At 42.2% G+C, this 27,523-nt stretch overlaps 1 long non-coding RNA gene across 1 annotated transcript; it reads right to left on the bottom strand.

Moving 5' to 3' along the window:
- Positions 1–3,391: 3,391 nt before the first annotated feature.
- On the bottom strand, positions 3,392–25,224 carry LOC115327331. Its single transcript, XR_005717935.2, has 3 exons — positions 25,118–25,224; positions 17,111–17,272; positions 3,392–3,717 (listed from the first exon to the last, which is right to left on the bottom strand). It is a non-coding gene; the product is annotated as an uncharacterized LOC115327331 (long non-coding RNA).
- Positions 25,225–27,523: the final 2,299 nt, after the last annotated feature.

Genomic DNA, 27,523 nt, shown 5'->3' with positions numbered 1-27,523 from the left:
GGGCGCTCAATTTGATCGTTGCAGCAAGCTACGAAACTTGTTCAGGCTTGCTATTAGGCGTCAGTGCAGTACTCCTCGTTTATTCTTGGGCGTAAAATCACAATTAATTTGTTGGTGTGTCGGTCGATTCCCGGGCGGCTATTAGTTTGGTGGTGAGTCGGCGGGCAGTCTTCCGGTAATCGGTCGGTAGGAAGACTGCTGTTGAGAACTCGATTGGCGATCGTGTAGTCTATTGCTTCATGTGACAATAGGATGTTCAGTGGGCAAATCAAAACTCGAAGCCATCGGTAAAGTCTTTTTAGATTGAAGGTTCTCATAGTTGGTGGACAGGTTTGGTCTAACATGCATGGCGGGTCGGTAGGCGGTTGGTTGGCAGGCGACGGGTCGGCAGGCTTTCGGTTAGTGCGCGTTCAGCAGATAGACGACCGGCGGCAGGTCGGACTCCTAACTCCCAGGTTTAGGCTCCAGAATCTAAGACACTAAGCATGAGCTTGACCCGGCCCCAGAAATGTAACGTAGGATTTACGTAAAGTATTTAAATCTCATTCGATGCCACCGACGCTGCAATACCTCGTTCTTCCTTCTCTTTTTGATCTTCAACACGTTTTTTTTAAACAAGAATATACACTAAAAATTATACTAAAATTCGGGTTTTTGTTTGTTTATTTGCTTCCATCCTGGTGTTTTGTACGAAGATACTGTGAAGTCAAACTATAAAGTTGGTCATGACAAATCTGCTACTTTAAGAATAAACAATAAGACAAATCCAATAACTAAGCCCCCCAAAATAGCTAAATTTCAATGATCGATACTGCTAAGCGTGCCTTTGCTGTTTTTATTGTGATATAATGTGCTTGTGATGTGCAGATAGTTTTATATTATATATTAATATTGTGTAATTCTATTATATTATTATGTAATATTGTGTTTTCATCTACACTAAAAACTGCGTTCCGACGAACGCCAAGTTATTATTAGTAAAATAAAAGTGAATTTCATTATCAGAATCATTTGGAGTAGATAAACAGAGTCTAACTTGACGGCGTGCATCACTATAAAAATAAAACGTTTTACATGCTGTTTTCATACTAGTTAAACGTTTTTTATCTAATTGTTATTTATGTGGAAACCATTGCGAAGTATCTTTCGCGTACGTGACTTTCTTAAAAGTATCAAAGCAAGCATTTCAAAACATAGCACGACTTCGTGGTGACTATTCTTTTTGTACGCTGTTTCCCAGGCAGTGTTTGGGTTACTCCATCCCTCTCAGTTGTTTTATGCAGCGCTTTAAGAGGCCCAGCTGCTGATGCGTGAATTTTATCAAGAAGCCGCTACGAGTGCGAAGATTGATTTCCTGCCGAAATGCTTGTAAAAGCAACATTTCTGCAAACTGCGATCTCGCGCCATCGCCTTTAAAGGGTAACTGCAAAGAAAAAAAAAAAGGTTCTTTTTAAACAACCTAGTTGGGACAAGCATGTCACAAAACAAATCTCCCGCGAAAAAAAAGTTACAATATTTGTGTCACAGGACGTAATTTAGAGTCACAACCTCTCCACATTTGAAACTCGCGCTCTTTCGCCGCCCGCGGAAAAGAAGATCGCTCCGCCCCTCGCTCTTGGATTTGCTGTTGGATTGGCTTGGCTGCGGAGTTGAACATACGCAGCGTCTCGATTTCCGGTGCGTCTTGTGTAAGTACCACTGTCCAGTGCCTTTTCTAGCTTTTGTGTCCTCGCGTAAAATGGAACCCCAGTTGAAGCGTCGGCATCTCGGCCCCAGCGAGCAGCTGGGTCTTCGGCCATTCAAAGACACGCCGCGGAGGACGGTTGCCGACGACGAAGACGGCCCACCGCCCGAACCTCCCGAGCCTTCGGCGCGCTTGGACGATACCCGCTGGTAATTGAACTCCAGCTGTTCATGTTTAGGCGCTATGCATGTACGCGTTCTGTTATGCTCCTTTGTGTTGTTTAAATGTATCAGATTGAAGTACATCCCCCCTCCCCCCCTGTAATGCCATCCTGGCGTAGTGGGAAAGTGAATAAATAAATAAATGAAATGAAAAGGACTGCGTCGCTGCTACCTTCTGGCGCGAGACGTCGCAGGCTTTGACAAATTGTCCACTGAATGGCTCGGGTGGTACCCAACTGCCTCGATGTGTCAAGACTGAAAGAAAAAAGTTAGTCTACTGCTGCTATTGACTCTTGCGATATTACATGCTACCAGGTGCCGCTGCGGCCGCTGCCACCTAATGCCGACGGCCCACGACTGCGTCTGCTGCCTGGAGGTTTCGAAGGTCGCCTCCAAGGTTGGTAACCGCCGCATCACCGATCACTCTGACTTTTTCGGTGGCATCCTAAACCCAGCCGTGCTCCAGATCTCCTCCCGGATGAGGGCGATGGAACTAAATCACATGGAGCTCATCGGACAGAGGAGCACCCATAAGTAAGGCTAACACCGCGTCGTGTTGGATGCTGTAGACCAGAAAAGAAGTTGATGTATTTTTACTACATTTTTGGCGTGACGTAGTAAGCAGATAATAGGGCATGACTGACTTGTTGCTGTGATTGCAATTATGGCCTTGCTGGAGATGGGGGCCTAGTTGTGTGGTCTTGTAAACCTTTTGCGAAAAAAATGGTGACTCTCATCACACGGGTTATTCTTTAAACGTAAAAATATGCCGCTCAAAAGGAAATTGCAATATTTAACAAAGGTTTAACAACGAAGATCTCTCAATCAAACTCTTAAACCAATGAGAAGTGTAGCAGCCGATTGGGATTCAACGTCACGGAATCCCAACTTCGTGGTGCGCGATTCAAGACGGACGAAATAGCCGCAAACTAAAATCAGTCTCACGCAATAAATATTCCTGTAATCTTTTTTTCTCACGTAAAAATTGTTTTTTGACATGGTTGTTCTAATTAGGCTGCTTAAAAAACTTTTTTCTTTGCAGTTACCCTTTAAGTGTTCTGCCTGCAACTGCCTAGAACGATGGGCCCAGTTTGGTCAGTTCATTTCAATTATTACGCCAAGGAGTCCTTTTGAAATTGGCCTCCGAATCGCGTCATTACAGTGTAGCTGAGCGCCTTTGCATCAGTTTTTTCTTGATTAGATAGTCACGTTTATATTTGTTATTGTTTCACTGCACCACCAATTACTTTTTGTTTAAAAATTAATTCTCTATTTGCAAATCTGCTGAGGTAGTGTATTTTGTCAACAACGCTAGGGCTATTTCACACACATATGCACACACACACCTACACACAAACACACGTACAAAAAGGCAATACAGCAGGCAGTAATTAAAAACCAATCGCTCACTGATGAATAGAATCTTAATATTTTGTTGTGTTTTTTCTCGCTCGTATCAACATATAATTTTTATTAAAGTGTCTTACAGGCGCCGCTTCCTCGCGGGAGGTTGGGACGGTGGTTGATGGTCACTGCTTGAAGAGCGTATGCAGTTGTCGTCGATTAGGTCACCGATCATCGACGACCGTAGACCCTGGCCCAGGGTGAGACCAGAGAAGACGGCATCAAGTACGGCCCTCGACTGATGACGTCAGAGTTTTCCAGCACCCGACGTCTCTCATTGAAGCGCCGCTTTTCGCCGAAACCACGTTTCTCGCCAAAGCCACGCTTCTCCCCGAATCCTCGCTTGTTGACGAGGTCTTCAACCAGAAGTGGCTCGTCGTCCCCATAGTCGTCGACATTAAGGTCCTCCTGAACAAAAATAAATTGAACAAAAAAATATTGCCCGTTAAAATAAATAAACAATCATATATAATCAAGGTCATATATAATTTTTCAAAGAAGCATATGGGACTTATATAAACTAGATTGGTAATAAACAACAATTCCAGTCTGACTGCAGAATTTATTTTTCAACAATTCACGCCGTACCAAGACTGTGATGGTTCAAGCCTCAGTCAATTCAGAGCCTTGGCTGGTTTGCGAATGATTTGCCATATTATCACTGTCACTCTGCTATCCGATAGAATGTTGTGGTCCGTCGTGGAGGTGGACAAGCAAGCGGCTTTGTTGGTATGGCTGGCACTTGTGCGTCCCTCACCTAAGTTGTGACTATGCACAAAGTATTTGATAAAGATCGGCACCAAACACACTTTGAAATCACAAGAAAAAAAATTGAATCACTGCATGCTGATCTTTTTTCGCAAAAATCACATGTTGCCATGGTTTCTCGTTCCTCAGCTACATGGATGGATGGATGGATGGATGAATACGGCTGAGCCCTTTGGATCGGGCGGTAGCTTACGCCACCTAGCCATTTAGTTTTACCATTTAAGCTTAGAATATTTAAATGTGAAATCTATATTCACTTCGCAGTGCAAAGAAAGTGAGGCTATGAAACCCCCTTGCCATCAGTGAATAAGAAAATACCTAGTTTTCTCTCGATTTCTGCCACCATTCACTTAATCTTTGCTTGGTAATCTCTACAGTCTTGAAATCCACTCTCCCTTCGCTGTCTCTAAAACCCAATGACTTTATTAAATCTATGTTGTCTTCGGTAGGCATAGGGTGAAGCCCTTTACAGTAGAGTATCAAGTGCTCAGCCGTCTCGTTCTCCTCTCCACAAGCAGTGCACACTGTATCAATTTCCTGGTACTTCACTCTGTATGTTCTGGTTCGCAGAACACCCGTTCTTGCCTCAAACAGCAATGAGCTTCCCCTAGAATTGTCATAAATGCTTTCTTTGGCAATAACTCTTTTGTTTAATCTATAGCTTTCCAGGGCCGTCTTTGTCTGCATTCCCTCTAGCCACCGATCTCTTTCTGTGGCCTTAACTTTCTTCTTAACTGAGACTTGCTCTTCCGTATCTTCGCTATAGCCCAAAAACTTTCCTCTTAATTTCCTAGTGCGCTGTCTCCACTTGGTGTCTACACTCCTCATGTATAAATAGCTGAAAACCTTTCGTGCCCATTGCTCCCCGTCCATTAGCCTCAACCTATCCTCAAATTCTACCTTGCTCACCGCTTCCCTGCTCTCAAATGATGCCCATCCCATGTCTCCTTGTACTCCCTGGTTTGGCGTTTTGCAATGTGCCCCCAAAGCCAGTCTACCTACTCCGCGCTGTTTTATTTCTAGTTTCGCATGCACTTCGGATTTCATGCATAGCACTGCGTTTCCAAAAGTCAAGCCAGGCACCATGACCCCTTTCCAAATCTCTCTCACCACCTCATACCTGTTGTAATTCCAAAGTGCTCTATTTTTCATTACAGCTGCATTTCTGTTGCCCTTACCTATTATATACTTTTCATGGTCTCTGAGATATTCTGCACCATCACATATCCATACTCCTAGATACTTGTATTTACTAGCTCTCTCAACTGTAATATTCTGTATCTTCAGCCTCTCAACTTCATCCTCGTTAAAAATCATGACTGCCGATTTTTCGCTACTGAATTCTAAACCTAATTCCTCTCCTTCCCTACCACAGATGCTCATTAATTCCTGCAACTCTGTCCTGTTGTTAGCCATTAGTACAATATCATCCGCATACATCAATCCCGGTAAGGATTGCTGAATTTTTTGGCCTAGCTTACTGTAAGAAAGGTTGAACCCAAGCCCACTCTTCTCTAGTCTATCCTCCAATCCTCTCAGATACAACATAAACAGCAAAGGCGATAACGGGCACCCCTGCCTAAGGCCTCGTCTTATCTCTATTTTCCCTGTCGCCTTTCCTTCCCATGTTATAATCACCTTGTTATCTTTGTAAATGTTCCTTAATAGTGCTGATAGTCCTTCATCTAGGTTTAAGTTCTCCATTATGTCCCACAGGTTTCTTTGGTTCACATTGTCATAGGCACCCTTGATATCCAGAAATGCCAGCCAGAGCTGTCTGTTTTCTTTTTGCGCTATTTCTATACACTGTGTTAGAGAAAATAAGTTGTCCTCCAACCTTCTTTGTTTTCGAAACCCGTTCTGTAACTCGCCCAGTATGCCCTCGCAATCTACCCATTCCTCCAGTCTGTTCTTTATAATCTGCATTACCAACCTGTAAATAACCGGTGTCACGGTTATAGGACGATAATTCCTAATATCAGACTTATCTCCCTTTCCCTTATATATCATACTCATCCTACTAAGCCTCCATTCATCTGGAATATTTCCTTTTGTTATCATGGTACTCACTACCTCCCTTAGTTTTGCCTTAGATTTAGGACCCAAATTCTTCACCAGCTTAATAGGGATACCGTCTGTGCCTGTCGACGTGCCACTAGGGACTCTTCGTTCCGCCTTTTCCCATTCTCTTTGTCCAAAATCCGCGATGTCACAAACTGGACTGCTACTTCCTTCGGTTCTCCTATCTTCCACATGTACCCGTTCCCGAAATTTCTCCTCCATCACTGCTCCTATATATTGTATCGCATCATCTCCCTCTAATTGATCTCCCTGATGCGAGAGTATGAACCTCTGTCTAGCTTGCGTCGTTTCGCCGAGTGAGTTCAAGTGCTCCCAAAACTTCTTGGCAGCGTTTCTATCTTTCTTACTTACATTACTCATCCATTCCTCACCCTTTCTCTGAATTTTCGCATTGATCAAACTGGATGCCTCTCGGCGACGTGTTATAAAATTGTCCCATTTTCTTTTTACTTCCGTTTCGGACTCCCCACTACGCTTGGAATACCTGTGTTCTCTAGAGGCTTCCTGACGTTTTTGTATCGCTTGCTTCACTTCTTTGTCCCACCAACTTTTTGGTCTATGTCCTTGCTTCCCCTTTCGTTTACTCTTAACTTTGTCTAGTTCTAGAGCAAAAAGCCTAGTTAGGCTCTCATAGGTCCAATCTGTATGCCGTTGCCCTGAAACTGCTGCCTCTATTCTTTCAACAACTATTTCCAACTCTTTGTCGCTGCAGAAAGTTTGCTTTGAATTATGTTGTCTAGTTTCAGCATTTACTTCTCTGGCAAAATTCAGCTTAATACGTTTGTGATCACTACCAAGACTTTTGGAACCTTCTTCATCTATTTTCATTACTTGTAACTTACCATATATTTTGTGTGACATGAGTACGTAATCTATAGTTGAATGTAGATTGCCAGTTTCCCAAGTTATGTGCCCGTCACACTTCTGACTGGTATTACATAAAACTAAATCATGCTTTTCCACCAGTTCTAGTAATATGCTTCCAGTTGAGTCCGTATACCCATCCAGACCCTCAATATGGGCATTCATGTCTCCCATAATAATTATTTCGGAGCCTTCCCCTAGTTCACTAATGTCTCTTGATATGCAATCAATCATTTTTCTGTTTTCCTCTTTAGCACCTGTCCCTGTCCATAAGTAAACCACTCCAAGGACTGTTGATTCCCCAGCGACTTTTCCTTTCAGCCACAAGTGTTCGGCGCACTTCTTTCTGAACCTTTGAAAGTTCATATTCTTCTTAATAAATGCTCCAATTCCACCTCCCTTCCTCGTTCCCTCCATTCTGTTGCATTCTTCCCACACATAGTCAGGGTTGCAAGGTGGCTGCTCCATGTCTCTGAGATGTGTTTCCACAAACCCATACACCATTAAATCCTCCTTTCTTAGTTGCTCCTCTACCTCTTCCCATTTTAACCTATTTCTACCACCCTGCATGTTAATATATCCAATGTCTGATTGTGCTGTTTTTTTATACCTGTTCTTACGTTTTCTCCTCTTTTTAACCCTGGGTGCCTCTCCTGACTTTGTTGGGTTTTCAGTTACTTCAGTGCCCCCAGGGCCCTCGGTCCCCCCAAAAAAGCAGTCACCGTGCGGCCCATTCTATCCCCCACCCTGTATCCCGTGGCCTCACTGTAGTGAATGCCATCTGCAAAAGGGCGGGAGCCAGCCTCGTACACTTCTCTGTTTACTTCCATTACGTCGTACCGAAGCTGTCGACTCATACCCTTAATTACTCCGTTGGCTTCGACAACCCTCCTCTCCGTTAACCCGGACTGCCCCCGAACTTCTGGAATGGTGCACACAACCACATGCACATTCTCAGACACGTCCCTCAGCTTACGTATTCCCACGTTTTGCTGCTTTCCGAGGTTCTGGCTCCTACCCTTCAACACATCATTAAGCCCCGCGTGAACTATTACTAGGTTCCTTCCCTCCCGGTTATCCCACACCCCCTCACGTGCTGCGGTCATAGCATCCACCATACACTTCCCTGGCTGGACCTCTACGGTTACCCTCTGGTCTCCCTTCACCCTGTTATGTACACCCCTCCTAACCCGTGCTACGTTAGAGCTCCCCACTACCAGTACCCTAGATCCCCCTGGTGCCTGCGCGCCTTTGTCCTGCGACTTATCTCCTGTCACCTGACTGCCCGACGCCTGCTGCTCGAAGGCGCCATTGAGCTGAGGTTCAATCAGCTCTCCAGCGTCGTCGAGCCCGCCTGCCAACAGGCCGGACTCCCGACCACCAGGGATTCCAGCCTGCAGACTGGTGGTTCGTCCCGCTAGAACTGACACTTCCTCCTTTCTTCCCTCGCTACTCTCACTCGCTCGAATTACCCCTTCCAGGCGCTCTACCCTACTGTCACACTCCCTCTTACGCTCCTCTAAACCCGCCTTCCATACTTCCCCCAGCTCTTCCGCCTGCTTCTCGAGGCCGACCCGCTGCTCCCTCTCATGATTAAGCTGCCTAGTCAGCTCCTCTACCTGGGCCTCGAGACCCACCCGCTTCTCTCCTTCTGCCTTAAGCTGGGCCTCAATCTCCCGAACTCTACCCTCCCATTCCCCAGTTACCTGCTGAAGCTTCACACAAAGCCGACACTCGAAACTCACCTCCGCCGCCACCTCCAGGCTCCCGAAACCCGTCTCCTCCAGGTAACACCACCTCCCACACCCCTCGCACTGCACCAACTCGTCCCCACCCTTGTCATGCCGACCCAAATCTAGACCCATGTCTAGACCGGGAACAAACCGTCCCTTCCCGCCAAAAATTCAAACAGAGCCTACTTTGCGAAACTAACGTTAACTGCTGCTGTTCAAACCTAATACTGCTACCGCATAGTCACTTCCAATCAACTCTCAAAAAAAAGAGAGAGAAAAGAAGAAAAACTGGCACTTAGCTTCGGATGCTCGAGGAGAACCAGGAAACACGTCCGCTCACCGCAACTCACTAGGACTAGCTACAATTGAACTGACGTGCACGTCAAAACCTGCACAGCAGTGACTGGAAAAACCGCGACCTCGTACGAAAAGTGCTGGTAAGGAAAGTATGGAAATTAGGAGATTTGGGATAATCGGAGTGGGAACAGTTATTCAATCACCCTAGTATATAAGACATATAAATTCTTAAATAGTGTTATACGTTTTCATATATTAGACACATTTATGTTTGTTTTTTTTTCACTCAGGTCATTTTGCAATTTTCGAATCAGTGCACTATCTACACCTAAGAATCTTCTGCGCGCCTACTTTTTACTCAAGGACCTGGGAACTTGAAAAGGAAACCCCTGGACGCCTCCATATTGAAGCAAAAACTGCATTTTGTTGATGCGAAGTACCTTGAAGAAACGTCAACTGCATATCAATGTTCCAGGACTGTTTATTTTGAAGGTTAGTAACTTTGACCACCTTGATTTTTTAATGCACGGTGACGTTAATTACGGCTCTAGTTTGTCCCCACAAATCTTTCTGTGCCACAAGATTTACCTTAACATTATTGACAGAACGTTGAGAAATCGGTGGTAGTTGTCATGGCCTGTTATTATATTCTGGAACTATTTTCCAGATAAATTGCCTCATCATTCTAGAACAATTTAAGTGAAGGCTTTGGTAAACCTCCAATCTCACGGCGCTTATTCAGTTGTCTTCATGGGTCGCTCCGTACATTTATCAATTATCGTGCTCAGTGGGCGTATAGCATTTAACGTATTTGATGTGCAGGTTAGCAGTAAATATAGAGGCCTACTTTAATACTCTGAGTTTAAATATGCAATCTTCGCCAACCACGGTGGTGTCACTTTACTGAATGTGTTCTCAAGGTATTCTATAAACTTTAGTAACTCCCTGTGCCAGAAATAATTTAAAAAAAAATACAAGGACTTGGAAACTGACATTGTCTGATCTTTTTGCTCCAGACTATTTTTATAACAAGAAGTTCCATGGATTGACCACATCTGGTTTATATCAGATGCACGAAAGTCGAACAGAAAGCCAGAAAAGTAAAACCTGAATATTTGTACTCGTTGGTTTATGTGTGCCTCGGGAGAAAGATGAAGGACGAAATTAACCAAACATCTACCTTGATGATGGACTCTTTTTGAGTTTAAAAACATCCGCACAACGTAGTCAAGGTCAAGAACCTCCACCTTCATACGCGGGTTTCACACGCTGGGTAAGAAGCAGGCACGAGGGGCGGCGAGTTGTGGGCCGCATTTATGGCAGTGTTTTAATCATTCTCTCATAGCCGTGCTTGCAAAGTTGTTTTACGGCCGTTCGTGCCAACGTTCTTTTAGCAGGTTTCCATAAATGAAGTCGCATCTGAAGCTCCTTTCTTTTAGGTCTTAGCATTTTGATTGAAGCCCTTATATTCGAATTCGGGTGTAAAATACCCTAAGGACAACTAGGCATGTAATTAAAAAAGCTAAACATAAAGTATTGATTGCCAACCCTTTCTCTAAACGTATAATATTACGAAAATTGTATGAAAGGTAGACGGGTTAAGTACATAAATAAATTTTTTCTCGTAGCAGTAATCTTTGTTGGCTTTGCAATGCTTTTGTATTATTATTTAGTTTCAGCTGACCCAAGTGTTTGTTTTGATTCTTCGATAGAAAATTGAGGTGACTGCCAACAACTAAAATGCACTAAATAATTAAAAACTAGTTGCTCTTTTAAATGTTTATTGTTTTGAAAACTTGTAAAGATACGAGAAGTACTAAAAGCTGTGAGTAAAACAATATGTTTCCTCTACATATTGATACAAAATGTCAAGGCTCATAGCATATGAGTATTTAAACCAAAAACGTAGGAAGCGCGTCTTTGGGTACGATATAGCACCAATATTTATTTTACCAATGTCTCAGGCAAACTGATAAGGAAATAAAAGCCTCTTCGTGTATTTAAAAAAAAAAAAACTTCGTGGGGTTTATCAACTGAAGCAGAAAAGAATCTACCGACAGCAGAAAGAATATGAGAGTCCGTGGCTTTTGTGAATGGGAGAAACCACATACTTGGTCAAGAACGTTACCATGTGATCGTCGTTCCCAAACGTTAATAACACTATTCATTTTCTTAACACTCTCCTTCGTCCAGCCCATGCCAACTTGTTGAGCCACTGCAGACCTCAGCGCGCATTCTCACAAAAAATTCAATTTTTGAGCGATAATTCCTCCGCCCAAACGGTAAGCATGTCGGAACTCATATAGCTTAGGAGTGATATAAAATACAGCGCCGATCGATATGTTCTCCAATCTCAGAAGTGCCCCATGTGCCATGAAACTTCGGGCGTTGTTATGATCGCCGTTATAGGAAGGAGTCGCTTCCGATGAATATGCCAAATAAAGACTAAGAAACGGCGAAGGTGGTTCTGGGTTTTCTCTCCAAAACTCGCCTCGACGTTCACTACCTTTACATGTATCCTTTTTTCGTAAATGAGACATTTGAAAGGCACAATGCAGTCAAAGCTGCTGGTACTTTAGCTTACGAATTGATATACGTTCAGGAGGATTACATCCGTACATTATGAGCAAAGTACACTGAAAAGCGACGGTGCTTCAGATATTCAAAGTCTGAAATAACGTCCAATAAATAAGGGCGTTTAACGCGATGGCATCCGTTTAATAACGCCAAATAACCCGCAGTAAACTTTCCCTTATAAAAGTTTCTATCTTATTCAATTACGTATGAATCGTTAAGGATTACTGTAAAACCGACTAATGGCTGGGACACATAAGTTAAAAACCGCCTGAAGGTCGCGTGAAATTTGGAACACTAAAGTATTTTTCCGAACAATTTAACTTATTTTTCCACAAACCGCCTGTGGGTAATCGTGACACAGCAACCATGCTTTTAAAGAAACTATATTTGCAACCTACGCGCAACATGGCCTCGATTTTACTACATCTTTAATAGCGTGAAACGACTTTTGCTCAGGATAAGCTTCGAGCGAATTTAAGGGTTTTTTCGCCCATCTGTTCCAGCTTTGAACGCCTGGTATCGGTTTCCCTCATAGTATAATGCAGCATCTGCAAATTTATTATCTCTTTCTGCCTTTTTGTTTTTTATTGGAATTATGTAATTTTTAAGCAATACATACGGATGACGGTCCTTTTAAAAAAGCTAATTTATTCGGTGGCATTTTTTTGTGTATGTGTGTGTATGTTTTCGCGTGTGTGCGTGCGTGTGCGTGTCTTTGCGTGGGTGGGTGTGTGTTGAATAAAAACTATTTTGCGGGAGATTACCACCTGCTTTAGCTGGCACGGTACCGGCCTCGCACAATATCGGCTTATTGGAGTTGCTCTTTAAATGTACTCACTAAGGGGATGACAACGGCAAGGAACTTTTTTCTAAAGGCCTCACCTTCAGCAAGCGGTTGTTGCGTCTTCTCTTGCTTTGACTACGCATGCGCGCTTGAGGCTCACCAGTCGCCGAAGCGTTATTGAAGTTAGGATGTGCGCGCTAGAGGCAGGACCAGCTGAACGACCTCCCTAGCGTCCCCATCTTATCATAGAATATAGTTTTTGTTGCATCCCTATATTGAGAAGAACTGTATTACTGGCGCCGCGCGGTCCTCCCTGCTCCTAAGAAAATATTGACCACTCACTTTGCACAAGTTCTCGTGTCACGTTTATTCGTTGTCTCTATTAAATCAAATGTGTTTCTTCGTTCGTTCTTCGTCTACAGCGGAGACATCGGGTACTCGTTGGGTCTAGTTAACTTCTCGCATAATTCAATGAAACGCCGATTATTTGTTGTCGTATTTTCTCCTAATTAGACGTCTAAACATTCACAAAACGAATTTCGCTTTTCCTTGGACTGGGTCGAGCTGTCTGCTTCTTATGTTCGCATGGTAGTGGCGATTACCGCTTATTTTAGCGTAATAGACGCAGAGCACGTGCATTAATTTGCACTGTTTCCAGCATGCATTTCAGGTGTCTCGAAAAGGCATTTCCTTTTTTCATTGTCACTGTTTTATTTTTCCTTTCGTTTATATATAGTAGAATAAATATTTCAGGTACATAGATCTCATGAATAATTTTTGTCATGCTATAGCTCGTACTTTTCAGACGTGGAGATAGCAGCTGGCTTCTGGGTAATAGAAGGTGTTTTATGAACAATAAGTCTGACGTGCTTGAGTACACCATTGTGAAAAGGCTGGAGTTCAGGACGAAAACTACTTGTCCGAGATGCGGCATCGCTACAGTGAAAGACAAATCACATTCAAGAAAGAGGTATATGTATTTTTCCGTAGTTAAGGAAAGCTATTTGCACACATAGCTGCCCTTCAATGCAATATTGTCGAAATAAAACCAAAAGCTAGAGTTTTCTTCCGGAACATCGAACCGATAGGCACTCCTTTATATTATCAACAGTCAGTCGCATAGCATTGCATAACTGGTTATTGCGAGCAGAAAGAAATAAAGAGTCTGTGTTGCGCTTCAAGCAAGAAACATGTATAAAATAATATAAAAAATAGCCATTGGTGCAATCAGCGTACGCGACCTGCTCGCGAATGCTGCACGCTTCTTCTTGCGCTCAAGCGTGTAAGGAGAAGAACTTGCTCCAGGCAAGTGAAAGCTCAATACCTGTTATTAATAAAGAAAAAATAGTATGTTTAATAAAAGAAAACCCCTAAAGAGATACCTCAAAGCGGCTTGCCATAACTAAAACCTTTACCGGCTAGCTACCATGCACTGCAAAAAGGGAGCAGGAAAAAAAGCAATAACGGGAAGACAAAATTATTAAAATTAGATAAACCCGAACACCTCTTAAAGGAACACTCACGAGCTATTTATGCTTGCAGGGAGTTTGACTCGAACAAAACGCACAACAGCCCAACAGCAAGAACAAAAAATATCCAACTCGAAATCTGTTTAACCTTTTTCGTCGTTTTTGCACGAAAACGGCCGGTTGGGAATGGGGAATTCGAAAGCTGCTGCTGTCACTTTTTTTCTCATTGTCACGTGCAGCAACAACAGAGTACGAGCAATATTTTTGCAGGTGTGGCGCAATGGAAGTTGTATAACTCATAAGACATGTTTTTTTTTTTTAATAACTGAAACTAAAGGAATGCGTTAACTTAAAGAACCTTAGTCTTTTGTCATTTGGAGCATATTTCCACGACTCAGCGAAGACTGTTTTTTCTGACTCCCGTACGCTATAATGTCACCATGGACAGCGAGGGTTCTCTGGCTCGTGTTTACCAGGGTTTGTTTTTCTACACAAACACGAAATCTTGCAGCAAAACAAAATTGAGAAGGTGTCTTGAGCGTGTTTTATTTCTTCGCGCAATAAAATTTAAATTTTATCTCGCGGTTTCAATGTTATTCGGAAGGAATAATTAGTTGGGTTTGATTTCGTAAACACAGCAGGAATTTTGCAGTCATTGTTTTTTCCCGAACAATCGAAGGCGCCTAGGATTATTTGGATTGATCGGGCGAGAATAATTTCGGTGAAGATCTTCCAGCGGCTCCTTTCGCCTCGCATAATTCTTGGGGCAACCTTTAAGAATATGGTAGAGGGATTCTATTTGTACATGAATATGTATTAAATGTAGGTAGGTTCATTGTAAGTGCAACGCCGAGTCTGATCCCGCGCAGTACAGGACCTGCCATGTAAGGCTGTTAGGTGATCTAAATTTTGTCTCACAATCCAGGAAATAAAGTCGTAAAAAGAGCGTATGCAGGGTGTTCTTTCGAAACGTGACTCAAATCATTCCTGCGAAAAATACGCAACACAAAAAAAAATGTTAATATCATAGTGTTCTTTCCACACACACACACAAAAAAAAAAACCTTTTGGGGAAATTAATGACATTCGGTACAATCCGTTTAATGAATTTCGAGTAATTCACGCAATATGACAATTTAGTGGTATGGTTTTAATTAGAAACTTGCTGGTGATCATTAAAACCGGCTAAATTATCTGATAAAAGTCTAGACACAACATAAGCATATTACTGCGTTCCGATAGAGACGCTCAATCTGAACGCACTTCTAAGTTATGGCTTTCTATCGGAGCGCATGCTTGGATCAGTGTACTTTGGGGTACACTTGTAAAATGCACAGTCCACATTGTTTGTCTTCGAACTCACGCAGGAAGAATACTTTCAAAATTTACGTGTTCGTGTCCGTGACTGCGTATCCCGCATTGCCTCAGAATACATTCGATATAAAGTGCATATTCTCCAACTTTGTCAATTTCTGGAAAGTGAGACTATAGACTCGTTCACAAGCACGACAACGATATTGTGGCATTGAGCTAAAATCGCCACATTATTACTACTAAAACTAAAGTAACCTTACATATGCGGTACAAACATTTAGGCAAACGCTTATTGTAATATTTGAGCAGGACAGAAGTTGGTATGAGCGAGACTTCACAGAGAAAGACTGAAACTATTTTTCCCGAGTGTGCACTTTCGCGTGAAACAAACAAGCATCCTTGTTCATAATGCAAATTCAGCGTGTATTAGAATGGATTAGGGGTTATTACAACGTGGAGTACGAATCAGTACGGCCTTGTACGAAGGAAGGCATGAAAACTTAGAGAATTACCACATCAGCTCACACTCACCTGCTCACCCGCACTGCCCTGACACAGTTTTTTCCTTTCCTATCTTAACTGTAAGGATAGTACGGAAATCACCTGCAATATCTAAAATGCCGATTTATGACATCAAATTTCAGTAGTTTTTTTTTTTTTTTTTTTTTTTTTTTTTATGGTGGCTGCATTGATGCTGCCTTATGTCTACTTTTAGAATATACAATTCCGTCAGCAGTTCAGAAAAAATATAGTGTCGGTTCTGATTTTTGCTTTTGCTTATTAATTTACTGGCTGAGTGTCGCTGAAGTGCCACGGCCGAGGGACTCCGAGCATCTGGAACACTAATATAGGCAAAATGCAAATTTACTTTATGCTCCTGCCACACTGCACTTTAGGCGGCATTCAACCAAATGCCGTGTCCGAGAGTAGAGAAGTAGCTCCCGTTCACGATTCACCACGCCCCACTCGGCATGCGGTGGTTCCCCATTCCTCCAACCGTCTTTGTTCTTAATTCCGTTTGAAAGGCCCAAATGACGAGGGCATGAAACGAGGATGAAGCTGGCAGTGGAGACTGTTAGTCTTAATAAGGCCGCTTGAATGTTTACATTTTGGAGAAATATAATAATATTTTAAGTGAGAAAAATAAGACCGCTGACAAACTCACACCTCACAATTATAGCAACGCATCTTTAAATCACCTAGAAAAGTACAATATTTTATTTCGCAATTATAATTGTTTTGCTCGAAATTATAAATAACCTAAAAAAATAATAGCCTGATTATTTTAAGCGTTTTACATCAGGAAAACTTTATTAGTATTCACTATATTTTCTCGTCTGCGCCCTTGCAAAAACGAGAAATATGATGCATATATGACACATTCTTTTTTCCCACCAATGCGTACTGATGGCGACGAAACCCAGCCGAACTTAGCATACTTCTTAAGTTTCAGAGCGTTCTACAGCATTCTTAACAAGTTGTTACCAACCATAATTTATGACAAATGTGTTATCATTTTTAGTTGTTCCCCTTTTCAAACGCGTTATCGACGAGCCGAGTTTTCGCATGATTCAACCCAGCGATTTAACTGGTTTCCACAAAATGACGTATACGGTGTGTGACACCGTTATCATGAATACGACTTCGGTGCATTTCTTCGCATTTTAATTTGAAAGGGTACTTGCTGGAGGGCATCATAATTTACCACTTTGGTTAGTACCGGAACCAAGCACATTCCACCACTATGGTTGTTTTGATTGCAGTCCTTCAATACTAAGTGACAAACATAGCAAATTGAGGATGGTGTGTTTGCGTTAACAGTGTCAAGGAGTGTACGACCTCCATCGGTTGAGCAGAGTCCAGTCGATCAACGCAGGCCTTTTGCACGACAGGAGCGAGCTGTTGCAGCCTACCTTTCCCTGCCGGAAGTGCCGCACGCCTGCTTCGGGATTCAGCACAAAGACCTCCTGGTTCTCAACTGCGGGAGAGCCCTCACCGCTGTTAAGGGCGACTCTCTCGATGACGACGAGCACAAAGAGCACCAGAAATCCCTCGGTACGCCCCATTCTTTGAATCTGGAAAACGAGAATGGGGGGGGTCAGAGAACATTAGAGGAATCTACCAATGCTGTAGGTTGCTTACGCAGGCGGGTGCGCGTTTCGCCTCATGTTGTTTCTCTCAGCTTATTGTTCACCTTTGAGCCATAAATGCTTCCGTTTGTTAGGTATTAGACGCTTCGAGGGACTGGGGCGTTGCCTACGGTTGAACATCTTTACTTCTTTTAAATCACCAAAAATGAAATATTCCAATATTTTCTATGAACCAAGAGACGACTCTGCAATCCCTCAACTCTGGTGGTACTGCTGTCGGTGCGGCGCATGCGTAGACGCTTCATCTCACCTCCATTCGGTTTCTGCGCACTCCCAGCGCCCACACCTCGAGTGGGCAAAGAGCGGATCGTTTGTAAACAACGCACTGGCTTATACTGTTTTTCATAGCAGAGCCCCCATAACATTCATTATGTTTTCTCTTCTTTTTTTCATTCTTGCTACCAATAGATAAGGACCTGAAAAGGGGAATCTAAAAAAAAAAAGCTTTACGGCATTCGTAAGGGGTTATGTTCAAGCTATCGGCTTTATCGAAAATCGCATGGGGAAGCGCGAAAATAATAATGAAGGAGCACGATGGAAAACTGCACAAAAATCCTAAGTAAATAGAGGAATGCACACACACATGCTTGTCGTCTGTGTACATCTCCCTTCTTCCTGTGATCCTGTGCGGCGTCCTTAACCATGTCTCTAGACAGCCCATAACTGAGTAAAAATTCTTTAGCAGTGTAAGTCACGTCTGTTTTATAAAGCACGACTGATGTCTCGTCATTGAGAAGCCGTCGTCGTAGTCCGTGTTCACTTGGTATGATTATATTTTGTTTTTATCCTCTTCTCACTTTTTTAGTGGAGAGCATGCAAGCAGCTGGGCAAACTGCTGCGCCTTCTCGAGCGACCACTTATTTTGCATGTCCCCGTTGACCCCTCACATTAATTCAAAACATTCATCCATGCTACTCACGTTTATGGCTGCCTGTTGCCCACCCGTTAGCGTCTTAAATTCTAAGAAAATATGATTAACCATTGGCACGCGTTTGCTTAGTTGTAAGTGTTAAAAACTACAATTAATTAAATAATTATTCAAAAAAATCGCGGTGTAAGACAGATGTAGTCAATTAACCAATGAACCGTCATAGAACTTACACACCTGCAAACACGTATACTTAGTGGAGTTCCGCGATCTTGAGTACCAGTTTTAATTTACGGAAAGCTAACTTATTCTCCTGGACTGCCAACGCTTTGTAGTTGAAAAACATGAAATAAAGATATGTCTAGAGCTGCTAGAAACACAACCCTTTGCTTTAGCAAAAATGCCGGGTCCTAGAAAGCCCGCAAAACACTAATAGGGGCCCTTAACATTATTCGTTTTTTTTAAATCTTTCTTCATTCTTACATTTTCATTCGACAGTAAAACATGGGAGCACGTGTTCGAGTGACTCCACGCGACAACCTGCACTTCTTTGTGAGATGTGACGTATATTTTTGTAAGACGGTCAATCAAAATGTTAACTGCGTTGAAGATCTGCTCTTGCACTTTACTTCCTTTGTGGTGTTCATTTTAATCAGGATTTTGTGATAATAAATACCCAGCCTTTTCATGTTCGTACCGCAGTGACTTCGCCACATTTACGATTCTCTCTTTGCTGATCCCTTTTCTTTCTCATTACTTCGCCCTTCCGATGCCACTAGATTTATATACCTGACTTCCTACTTTCAAGTTATGGACTAGCCGGTGCCGTCTTTAAGGCTGCCAATCTCTCCACAACCTTCATTTATTATTTCCCTCTCTCTCCCTCCCTGAAACTCTTACAAACACCAGCTTACGAAAAGAAAAAAAAAAGTACCAATTAATCATTGTAGCTTTAGAAATCTACGGTGGGTTGCCTGATGCCTCTGCGGGCGCTAGCTACCACATTACAATGTAGAACCGCGGCAACTTTCGTCAATGACGTGTATCTGCGCTGCGGCATGACCTAAATCATTTTTGTTTTCAGGTTTCAATTTTTGTTTTGACAAGACAGTACAGCATGTTACTTTTATTGTAACTGCTTATTCACATTGGAGCAGTGTAGACTCTGGTGATTGCGGCTGCGTTCCTTATAACCGACACCCCTTTTAGAGTTCTCAGAAAACTATGTGGCGTGGGACGCAAGAAAGCGCCACTGCCCCTTCGGCCATTCTTCAGTAGTCAGTACACAGGGGTGAGGTGAGAGGAAGTTTAGGGGAATTAGGGGCGCCCGGACGAAGAGCCTACATGATCGTAATCTTGATTTAAAGCTCGCACATTTCCACGTCTTTGTTCACTTTATTTCTTTATCTTTAAGCGTAATCTTGTTTGCCAATCGTTTTTTTTTTAACCTTTACATCTGGAGTAGTTCGAAAGCCATATGCTATTTTTAATGAAATAGAAGACCTCGAAAATATATGCTAAAGCCCGTTCGTCCCGATGTTCGCCTGTGTTTACAGCTCCCACAGGAGCCACAGTACAGCACAAACAAAAATCTTACGTTTGTTTTAATCCCCGTCTCGCCAACGACTCCTCACCCACTGGCCCGCCACCGCGCTCTCCAAGTGTGACACTGGCATCATTGTTGACGCCACGTAGAGGAAGCACCGCAAAGAATTACGCTTTTTTTTATGTTGACGATTTTATTTCTTTATAACTTTCAGATAGCTGTAGACTGCGCGAAGCAGTTAGAACAAACAGTACATCGGAGTTTTTTGTAAATTGCTCATAAATGCTAATGAAAAAAAAAAAAAAGCCAACCGCTTATGTTAGAACCCTCAAGGAGCTCATTTAGTTATACTTTAAAATTGGTTACCGAAACTCCCAGCTAAAAAAAAAAAATGTTCGACAAAAACCCCGAGACTGGGACAAAAAGGGGTTTTTGTCGAAATGTTTAACCACCACCAGCTCGTTTGCGCCCTTACCTTTTGTTCATTAAAAAAAAAAAAAAGATTGTTGATGGCTTGTTTGCGCTAAAGTTTTGCGCTCTGCACACTTTAGATATATTGCCCGCAGCACAATGTACACCGCTGTGATGGTGACATTTTTGTGGTCTGATATTCAAAAACTTTTATTGGTTCACCAATAAACTCATCCTTTAGGTGGCAAGTGATTTCTTTTAAAATTGCAATGACAAATGTAGCGAAAAGTATTTTCATTTTGTTGCCTTTGATTTTACTATATATAACAGCGTTGATGGGAACATCGTTGTGTTTACGGGAGATACTGACGATTTCTCTATATAATCAAATACTTTACCGTACAATAACAGAAAGTAACTCGCCTATGTTTTCTTATAACATGAAGGGACGTCTTGTTGGAAGTTTGGCATGACGAATAGATTTCGTAAATGCGGGGAGACTGTTTGCTGGTACGATATGATGAATTGATCAGTGAAACCGTTTGATGCTACCGCATAAATGAATGATGGTAGTTTTTATAACCTTCCCATATATCGGCATCTTGCACCACCTAACCTACAGACATTTATACCCTCCAGCACTCTAAGTATTTTCCTAAATTAAGGCTCCCGTTAAAATATCCAAGCTGTAAAATTTGCGTCCAGATTGCTAAGCTCACATTTGAAATTTATTTTGCTTTTCACGGCCTAAGCTCTGCAGGAAGGTAGAGACAAGGCGCGTTCATGCTTAACTGAGCTAGGCCTTTACCCCCGTAGTTAGCAGCGAGTACACATAATTGTGCAATATAAACGAATACCATTGGAAAAAATAAACATCTGGCAAATTCACGTGCGTTCTAGAAATACACGCCTCTCTAAAAACAATACAAATTTAAAACATGCCAAACAAAATAGCATTGTAGCATTTCGCATCTTTAAAAAACACAAAGGTTTATTGCACGATCATCGGAGAAAAAATGTGAAGTCATCCTCAAGAGAAAATTTCTAAATCCCCAATAAAAAGTTCGCCGAATCATACTGGCACAAAAAAAAACACTAGACTCACATTGATGCACAAAAAACACTGTGCTATACGATGTCCCAGAAAACGAATAAAACATTAATATAAAAAAAAATCTTAACTCAGGCTTCAAAGCACAAGGCATATGTTCACTGGAAACCTCAGAAATCGCGAAAGTGCTTCGTTCTGCTTCCCAAAACCTATTTCGTTGTAAATATGCGTGTTTTGTTATTTCGTTCTTGTATTGATGAAATGATAGAAAAAAAAATCGGCATGGTCCTCAGAATTGTTTTAGCAATGCATGAAAATTTCACGTAAACATTAGTCAAGCAATTTTCGTTTTCCGTAATTCGGCCTTATATTTGGCGTTTCTTGTTTCGTTTTTCTTAACCAATAGTGTTACATAGGGACTTCACCAATTTCACAAAGCTGCTGTTTTCAAATTATTTGCATAAACACCTGGCTTGCTTTAGGTATTTTTTTTTTTAATACGGCCTACCATAAAATCGATGATATTACCCTGATATATTTCAAGAATGCGGAGCACCCTTTTTTGGACTGTATGTAATTTATTATAGTTTTTCATTGTTATTTTTCTCCAGTTGGGTAATTAACTTGAATTTTTTTTTTATATACACGAACAACCGATTTTAATAGAACCCTACCCTAGTCACATGAGTTCTTCAGTTAAAGTGTGGTTCCGATTTTTTTTCTCGACTATTTTTACCTCGTCAAATCCAAGTGCTCACATAAACGTTGCCCTTCTTCCAGGAGGACAAAACGAAACCCTCTGCATTTTTAAACTGTATGTTCTTTTCCTTATTTAGCTTTAGTACAGCCATGGTATGGCTAATATCTAAATTTACCCCTGTATATTAACACTCCAGTTCTAGAATCAAACCGCAAAAGGCCTGCGTAAAGGAATTTTTTTTTTATTTGTCAACTTTGCACAATCAGTGCCGAACTTCCTTGCATTCTTTCCGTCCGCATTCTCCTCTCTACTTCCCGTGGTGCCTTTTCCACGGATATTGTCTGCTGAGCCCCATCTCTTCTTTGTGCGAAATTAAAATTTATCCCCCGGATTATATTTGTAAATTGTTTGTTCGATATTTTTGATTCATATTGGCACACGTTGCCTGCCCATTCTATATCCTCCTTTTTGGTTAGTTCTTTGGAAGTTTAATTTACTGATTGCACTCTACCACCAAATGATAAATAGTTCGTGCCCCCTACACTTCTTAAGTTGGTATATTCTCCAGAGTACCGCATTGCAATACGAATGCCCCAAAACCATGATATAATTTTATATATCCCCCACGACTTCATAGCGATTATAGTTCCACAGTTCTTTGTGTTTCGTACTTGATTAGTTCCTGCTTCCTTTTTATAGTGTGTTTCCTTTTATTGTTTTTATGTATGTTTTGCCTCTTCGCTATGGTGATAGATACGTGCACTTATTCACAAGGTGTAATATCATGTTTTGTGTTTTCAGGGGCAGCATTCCGCAGTGCTAGGATTCTTGCGTGCTCTGTTCATTAGAAGACCGCAGTGATCTCCTTAAAATAAAATGACGTGAAATTAATATTTCTACACCTCATATCGCATTTGTAGAAACACGTTCAGATGTTTCGCCGTCTTCTGACGGCTCAGCTTCATTAAGGCTTGCAAGTTCTTTTAAAATATTTTCTTTTTAATTCACAGGTAGTTATTATTGAGTACGGTATTAAACTTGTTGTCTATACAAGACGTTTTGGAGGCAGTTTCGGCCCCCTGAATTTGTCAAACCCGATGCTACAGTAGAAATATCGAAATTAAAGATTGCGGTGGGCGACATTTTTAGAACTTGACGTCCTCAATGTCGCTTGATATCTGAATTTAACGCGCAGAGGTACTTAGTCACAGTCTGTCGTGAAACACAGAATGATTATCTATTAACCACGCTAGAGACCACGGGATGCCTATAAACACCTTTAAAATAGCATGTTCTTCTGATGGATATGAAAATACTGAATCGTGGCGAGTGCACCAAATACCGTAAAGCCCACCCAGTATCAGAGTTCTTAGGGCCAACTTTTTTGTTTCCTCAGATTTTTGCAGTTTTGGGAAACCCAAACACCCGACGTCACTTCCGGTTAGCCTCAATATCGAGACCAGCATTGTCGTCTGTTGTTAGTGACTTGGCGTCATGTCGGAGGCATTTAGAGTATTATTGCAGCAGCAGTACTGCCGTACATCTCGATTAAACACAGGTCAAAATAAGCGTGAGTTGTGTTTAACATTCTGGACGGCACTTGAACGCGCGCGGAGTGCCGTCGCTCGGCACTTGCACGCCTCGCAAGAGTGCCGTCGGACAAAAAACCCTGTCGTCTGCTGATCACTTGAGGTGAGTGACAAGAGAACTAGTGCCGCTACCTATACGTAAAATTCTTGGGGGATATTGTGCAGAACTTCTCAGTATTGTAGCCGGTCCTCTAACTTTTTTACTGGCTACACTGATGAAGACTCGAGCTGCCGCACAAGTGATTTCGTCTGTTTTACTTGTCTTATAGTGTATCTCAAAGAGGTTCCTCACCTGACGCGAAGTGGAGTTCACAAACACTTGGAACGAATCTTTTCTGTCGAGATTGTGCCGGCGTATCCGTCAGAGCCATCCATGACGCCAGCGAACCGATTGCTCGATCATCGCCTTGTCCTGGTTCCTAATGATTGCCGGAATTCTAAAACAAGCAATACTGCTGGCCGTAGATTCATATTGTCGCCGAGTTTGACGGCTGAAATATTTTTGGCGGTGCAACTGACCATTTTAGAACTCAAGTGAGCGAACAGACTACAGCACGAACACGCCTCCAAAACACACAGCACATAGGATAACAGCGATGAATTCCTCCAACATGAATTCAGCCGAGTTGCGGCAAGATTTCCGAACCGATAGTAGCGCTGCATCATGGTCTCGTGCAAGAACCGTATAGATAAGCTTGACCTACTTAGACCAGAGTCGGGGTAAATTTGCTGTAAATTGCCAAACAACTGCCAAAGTCAGATTAGTTTGGCTCTCATCTGGCATCTTTAAGCATAAATCGCCAAACGAAGTGGCAAAGTTAGGCTTCACTTCTTGTTGTCCGGTTTTCATGTGGCAACTTTGGCCAACATGTCCAAAGTAACAGAATTAGGCGTCACAGTTGGTTGTTCGGTTGATACGCGGCATATTTGGCTCACGTGTGTCACTTAGGCATTCAGGTGACAAGCCAGGAGAAAGCCATAAAAAAAGCAAAACGAACGTATTTTGGCACTGACTATCGCCTCGGAGCAAAGGCATCATTAAATCCGCGTTACGCCTTCTATAACATGGCCAATCTTGGGCCAAGTTCGGCATTCCTCTGGCGTGCTGTTCGGGCGTAAATTTGTGATTATAAAGTGCACATTTCGAGATGTTCGTGTTTTGATATAGTTCAGTGCTTTTGAGGCTTTGCTGTGATACAGCTGATTTTTAGACAAGTCTATAAAAAGCTACAAGGAAGCAGATACATAAGCTTCTGATCCCCTTAGCATTGTTTTACGTATTATGAGCGCATTGCTTCCTGCTCACCTGACATTTCTGATGAAGGTTGTATATTAGCTCTTTATTAATCAGAATACTCTTCATAGTAATCGAAAAAACTGCATGTTTTACGTATTGTTTTTTCTCTAGGGAATGCTGGTATAGAGAAGCATGGGCAACCGAATCCCTGGAACCTATAAAAAATGTCTTCGGTGCATTCTAAAAAATATACTATATTTATTTTGTTGCTTTTTAAGGTGCATATCTGCCAAGCTGCCTTAAACTGTACAGCAAACTCGGACCTATTATAATAATCGCACAAAACATTATACTTAGCAATACTTTACCTGAAAAAAGGGACTTCCTCGTCAACTCCAAAGAAGATGCGCTCAAACCGCAGGGCCACAGGGGAAACCACAGCAGCACCGGACCGTCCTCATAGACTGAAAAATACTTTTTCGCGGGGCCTCCCTTGCCTTTTATAGCAATCTTGCGGGAAAGCGGACCGTCCACCCACGCTGGAGCTGCCTGTCCTCGCAAATGCGTCTCACTCCTAAATCCGAACTGATCCCTCTGAAATCTATTCGCCGCAGTGAGCTTAGACGACGCGTGTCTGGATGCGCTTGCGTGTGCGCGAGCGTACGTCTGTGTGAGCATGCCTTCACGTGTCCGTGTGTGAGTGTTTTATTTATGGGCACTGGGCTCGGGATTACACAAAGGGCACGTCGAGACAAGCGGGCTCCAATTGGGAGAAGTGTTTTAAAATAGGCCGGGGCTGAAGTCCTCGGGGCCCAAGATTTAAAAAAAAAAAAAAAAAAAAATCTCGTAGGTCTTTTATTTCTCTACGTGCAGCCGTGAAATTCCGCGTATTTGCTTTGGGGGTGCATTTGGTTGACCCCATCCGACCGCTAAGCCTTTTTGCTAGAGTGCCTTTTAAAATGCGTTGACGAAAAATAAAACTGTATACGACTTACTTTATGCTGCACAGGAAGGTGTAAGGGAAGGAAGAAAACGACTTTCTCTGCTTTGTTTTGGTAGAGAGTGTGGAGACGAATCGTACCGCGCTGCTCTAAATTTTTGACGAGATGACGCTGTATTTTAGAAATGTTTGTTGTGTGTGGTTTGTTTTATAAGAATTCAGTTTGTGTTTGTTACATGACTGTTTCACCAATCTTAAGAATGCCCCTTCAAGGTTGTTTTTTCTTACAATTTCACATTTATATGCGTCACACACTATTTTATATGTTACGAAACACTCTAAAGAATGTCTCACGTTTGTGTCGTGTCATTTCTTTTTTTTTTTTTTTTTTAATGCGAGTGTAACTGATTTTTGTCAGAGTTCTGTTTAGATGGAATGTCTTGTGCGAGTAACGACATCGAACGAAAGGACGTTGAGGAAAAATCATAAAGCATCCAACATCTTTCAGCTCCAATATTCGCCCTTTATTTCTTCAAATATATATTTTATTATTTTCGGTGCCAAGCGGTCCCGCAAAATAATGTAATCAGCATTAAATGCGTATTTTACCTTGGAGGGTTGTGTGTAGAGGAGTATACTATGTGCGCCAACAGTGGAAAATGAAGGATGTACTTTCTTCGGGAATGTGTTTAGCTACCTATCAAAGGACGAGCCTGTACTAATACTAAGCTTGAGCTTTCTTGAGATAATAATGCTCAAGAAAAGCAGGGCGTGGCTCATTATGTTGTTGTTGTTGTTTGGGGGTTTTATGGCGCAACAGCAACGGAGGCCATACTGCGCCAAACAAAGTTAAAAAGAAAACAAGCTGTTATTGTTACTGTGCTATAAAATAATAATTAGCTATGCGGAACTAGATCTGATAAATAAAACCTGCGTTAGTAATATAAGTCAACAGACGGTCAAATGGGATGAGGGGATATTCTCCCAGTAAAGGAGCAGGATGGAATGGAATTTGGAAATTAAACAATTGAGGAAAGTGGATACGGCGTTCATTGCCCAAAGCTGTACAGAGCCACAAGATATGCATGATGGTAAGAGTATCCCAACAATGCTCACACACCGGTGGGTCCTCCCCACTAAGAAGATATTTGTGCGATATGTAGGAATGACCGATTCGAAGTAGGGCACAACAATACTTCATGGAATCGGTTCCTGTGAGAAGAGTCCTTCCGGAGCCCGAGAACCGGCTTTGTAATGTGAAGTTTATTGTTGCACTCCATGTTCCATTCAGACTGCCATAAACGAAGAAGGGATGACTTTGTTAGAGGTTTAATGTCTTGGTGTGGCAAACAGGCGCGAGACGGGAGAAGATTACCTCAGGATGTAGCGAGTCTGTCTGCTTCCTCGTTACCTTCTATTCCCATAAGACTGGGCAGCCAACAAAATTTTATATTTAGGCCTCCATGTACAGCTTTATTGAGCTTATTTCGTAGTTGCTGCACCAGCAGAATTTTAGTAACTCTCAAAGACAATATTGCGGTAACAGCACTCTGAGAGTCTACGAATAGGACAGCCTGCTTTATTTTAGCCCGGAGGATATAATCTATGGACATAGATATTGCATAAACTTCAGCTGTAAAAATGTTGGAGAATGTATTTAGACATTTCATTTAAATAAAATAATCAGAATGCACGGCGCTGCCAACAAATGACGTCTTAGCACCATCAGTGTAAAAATGTGTGTAGCCTTCATACTTTTTCACAAGCTCAGAAAATTCCTGTTGGATGATAAGGGCAGAGACCCTATGTTTATTAAACCGTGTGAAAGCCCAGT

This window comes from Ixodes scapularis, unplaced genomic scaffold (assembly GCF_016920785.2).
Source record: "Ixodes scapularis isolate PalLabHiFi unplaced genomic scaffold, ASM1692078v2 PGA_scaffold0__279_contigs__length_252992795, whole genome shotgun sequence".
Classification (NCBI taxonomy): Eukaryota; Metazoa; Arthropoda; class Arachnida; order Ixodida; family Ixodidae; genus Ixodes; species Ixodes scapularis.
Note: the sequence above shows the minus strand (reverse complement) of the source record. Positions and strands in the feature narration are given on the sequence as shown.